At 41.9% G+C, this 4,579-nt stretch overlaps 1 pseudogene; it reads left to right on the plus strand.

The window, feature by feature from the left end:
• Nucleotides 1-431: 431 nt before the first annotated feature.
• LOC102845442 lies at nt 432-774 on the plus strand (annotated as a pseudogene).
• Nucleotides 775-4,579: the final 3,805 nt, after the last annotated feature.

The raw sequence follows: 4,579 nt of genomic DNA on the forward strand, positions 1-4,579 counted from the left end.
AGTCCAGATTTATCTCAAAATGCCCAGACTGAGAAGCCTGTACAAATTACTCACCCTCTGCTTTAACCCTCACAAAATTGTCTGTTTATAAATGCTCTTATCCCATTTGATTCTCTCTCACTCTGTAGTCTAGTCAGTTCCAATTCACAGAGACTCCACATCAAGTTTCTAAGGCTGTAAATCAAAACTGTTGAGGCTGTCAATCCTTCATCCTTGGTGTTTTCAAAACACCAGAGACACACGGGTGTTTCATGTCTCTGGGCACCCATGGGTTAGCAGTGCAACATGATGCAGACTATGCTACTACACTTCCCAATTACTCCACTTGAAGAATCACAATAGATATAGATCAATAAAACATCCTCACGGATCAAAAAGCAGGGCAGCAGTAGTAGAGTGTTTGCGAGCTGTTAGGATGAACGCTCCTCCCTCCCGCCTTCGAGTCCTTCCTGCTCTTCGAAGGGGAGAAGAAGATCACCATTAACAAGGACACCAAGGTACCTAATGCCTGTTTGTTCACCATCAACAAAGAAGACCACACACTGGGAAACATCATTAAATCACAGCTGCTGAAGGACCCCACAGGTGCTGTTTGCTGGCTACAAAGTGCCCCACCCCTTGGAGCACAAGATTATCATCCTAGTGCAGACCACACCTGACTATAGCCCCCAGGAGGCCTTCACCAATGCCATCACAGACCTCATCAGCGAGCTGTCCCTGCTGGAGGAGCGCTTCCGGGTGGCCATCAAAGACAAACAAGAAGGAATCGAGTAGAGGACTGGAAGGAACCAAGCTCCTCCCCTCTGCTGGACACCTCTCTCTAGGAAACAGGAGAGACTTTGGCAGGCTGTGGCCCTCCTTGTAAGATACCCTACGAGCCCCTCACCTGACAGTTCCATCTCTTGTACATATATGTTATCTTCCAAATAAAGTGTGACAGAGAAAAAAAAAAAAAAGCAGGGCAGTGTCCAGAAACAACACTACTTCATGAGAGTCCCAGAAATGTTAACTCTTGGCTTAACAGCCAGATGTTTTCAGCCTGGCTTTCTCCTCTCTTTTCTGGTTTGAAAATATCCGGCAAGGAAAAGGGCATCTGGGAACTCATTTCCTGCATTGAACATTGCTTGACCTCAGTGAGGATGAAGCCTGAATTGGTGCTTGCTGCTAATTGTGCCAGGATCTACATGGTGCTGGCACGCAAAGGACTCCAGCTGATCCAAGGCAACTCACAAAAGCCCTCGTTCTGCTTGCCTGAGTGCACGTTCTACATAGCTGTAGACTGAGTTAGGCACCTCACTCTATCATATGTACCTGCTACTCAGAGTGTGGCAGGAAGTTGTGGTGGTATAGTCTGTAGGGACTTGTGATCTAGCGCAGGGGCAGTTTATCTCTAGCAGTTCCAATCCACCAGCTGCTCCAAAGGAGAAAGATGAGCAGTTTCCTTCTGTGCAATTTACAGCCTCTGAGAAACTGCTGGAGGGTCATCTATGATTCTTTCTGACTCAACAGCAATCCAGCACCTGTAGCACCAATCTGGAAATTCTTAGAACTGCTGAATCTTTGACTTCACTTTGCTCACTTGCCAGTCAGAATCTGCATGCAAAATATCCTCAATGGCACTGACGAGTATTATCATAATATTCATGCGAGAGTTGTGCTGCTAACTCCAAAACAATAGCTCTCTCATGGTTCTTCTTTACCAGTGACTCTGTGGAAGGTGGACAATCCAGTCTCCTCCTGTGTGATTTACAGCCTCAGAGACTCAATTGAGAGTGAGCTATGTGTCAGTTCTGACTCAACAGCAATGCGCGAGAGTGAGTGAGTCTTCCCCACAGGTGAGGCTGTTACACCTGAACCACCATTGTCCTCATTCATGGGCTTTACTTCAATGGCTGTGGTAGATGTCAGCTTCCTTCTCAGCAGCCCTTTCCAATACGCAAAACACACCTTACTCAGCAGTTCTTTCAAGCCGTCTTAGCACCTGATAGTTTTGCGTTGGCCTCTATATTAGTGCATTACTTTAGTTCAGATGATCAATAAATTTCTCTAATGATGCTGCTGAACTTTTCAAATGGAGATTGCACTCTGTATTGATTTGGTTTAGTTTTCTCATTTATTTAACCATCAGTTATTATGCCAGACCTTATGATTCTCAGGAATAGGTAAACAGAGCTGTTGAGCAATCCCTGGTCCAGGGAGAGGAATACAATGTGGTAACAGACACAGACACAATCTCTGGCAAATGTGTAGAACTATGGAAATTAAGAGAAAGAAGGAGTGTTAGCTCACAGAAGTGGCAATTTTCCTACTGTTCAACCTCATTAAAGATAAACGTAATTAACATTTACTCACACTAAGGCACAGTTTCCATTTTAGGTAAGAAGCTATCTAATTGCTTGCTTTAGAATTGTCTGCCATTGACACCATTTGGATTGCTTTTTGTGCCTCTTTGCTTTTAGGGTCTGTGAGAGGACTCTTCTTGACACTAGATTTGGGATTAAGATGCTTTGCAAATTTCCACATCATTTTGCCATTGTTGAAGGAGAACTGCTGCTACTGTTGATGGTTTAACTTCCTGTCAAAAAATTTCTTCTTTGTTCATTCACTAGCTCCCATGTTTAACTTCCAAATAAACTATTAAATTTTGTTAATGAATTTTCTATTAAAAAAAATCAGCTTTTTGGAAATTGTTGCTGTGTCCTTTCAAGTTGGAACTGACCCATTGCTGACCCTCCAGCGGGTTTTCAGGGCAGTTAATTTCACAGGAGATTGCCTACCCTCCTCCTGCTCTTTAAGAATAGTTTCTCTTACTTTATAATAATTTTAAATATACTTAACTCTAAAGTACATAGTTTTAATCCACCAGTACCTCTGTGAGGGAGAGATGAGCAATCTCCTCTCTGATTATTTACTGTCTCTGAAAACTTGCTGGATGGTCAGTTATAAGTCATTTCTAACTCAATGGTATACAACAACAATAAAAATAGTAGTAGTCTCAACACTTTTGAAATAAAATTTGCTAGAGAATTTAAAAAATAATTATAAAGAAAAAGAAGATGCTCCAATTATTTCAATCTGATAATTGTTGTTGTTGTTAAGGGCTGTCGAGTCATAGACAGTGCTAGAGTCCCCTGCTAGGACCTGTAGAACGGTGGCGTTTCTTCTTCTACCCACTCACCCATACCAAGACCTGCAATCTGGTGGTATATGCTTCTTTACCCAGCTATGTACTCTGGGAGGCGATGGTCTAACAGCAACCCCTCATCAGCCCACTCGCCCACATTAAGGACCCAGGGACTGGTGGAGCCATGTCTTCAGCCCAGTCACCTTAGCTAGGGCATGAAAGAAGCTGAGAAAACCCCAAATAAAATAGACATCAAAAGAAAAATTCTAAGTCATATCATAATGAAATTATAAAAAAATTAAAGACAAAGAAAGAATATGCAATTTGAGAGAGAAAAAAAGAGAGATACATAGGAGAATCAAAAGAATAGGCTATTTGCTTAGCAGAAACCAGTCAGGAAGAAAGAAATGGGCAAATATAATTCTGAAAGGAAAAATATATCAACTAAGAATGATATACTCTGCAAAATTGTCCCTCAGATATGATAGTGAAAATATAACATTTACAAATAAATGGAAACTAACAAGGCCACTTTGAGTTACACGCAACTCAACAACACACAACAATCAGAGTAATTTTGTAAGAATTTCTAAAGGGAGATCTTTGGGCTGAGAGTCAAAATTAACAGATAACAATCTGAATTTAGTAGGTATGACAACATCACTCAGAAACTGACACAAATATACTGACACAGAAATACATTAAATATATTGTTGTTGTTGTCGTTGTTGTTGTTACATGTCTTCGAGTCACCTGCGACCAATAGCAACCCTATGTCTATGTACAACAGCTCTGAAGCCTGCCCTGTCCAGAGCCAGTCTCACTGACTCTGACACACCTACTCCCATTACCCCAATTACTGTATCAATACAAGGGTCTTCCTCTCCTGCTTTGTCCCTCCACTCTTTTAAGCATGATGTTGTTCTCCAAGAACCAGTCCCTCCTGGCTACATGCCCAAAGTGTGTGAGGTGGAGCTTCAAAATCCTAGCCTCTAAGGAAAAACTTAGTTTCACCCTCTCCAAGACAAATCCATTTGTTTTCTTAGTGGTCTATGGAATGTTCAAGACTCTTCTCCAGCACCACAATTAAATGACATGAATTCTTCTTCTGTCATCCTTAGTCGTTGTCCAGCTTCCTGATGCATAGAAAGTAACTGTGAAGTCCATGGCCTGGATCAGGTGCACCTTAGTCTCCAGACTGACATCATTTCTTCTCAGTACTCTGGAGAAATTCCTGATGGCAGATTTTCCCAGTGATATCCTGATCCCTGGTTCCTAGAGTGTTGATTGCAGAGCTGAGCAAACTGTAATTGTTAGTAACCTCAATATCTTCTCCATCTATCATCATGCTGCCATTTGGCCCAGTGGTGAGATACACAACCAAAAATAGGTAAAAGAGACATCAGTATGTAAAGAGTGACAACTACAAAGTCTCAACAAGTTGGGTTGGCACAA

Source organism: Elephantulus edwardii, unplaced genomic scaffold (genome assembly GCF_000299155.1).
Source record: "Elephantulus edwardii isolate Elephantulus edwardi_28Jun2011 unplaced genomic scaffold, EleEdw1.0 scaffold00073, whole genome shotgun sequence".
Taxonomy (NCBI): domain Eukaryota; kingdom Metazoa; phylum Chordata; class Mammalia; order Macroscelidea; family Macroscelididae; genus Elephantulus; species Elephantulus edwardii.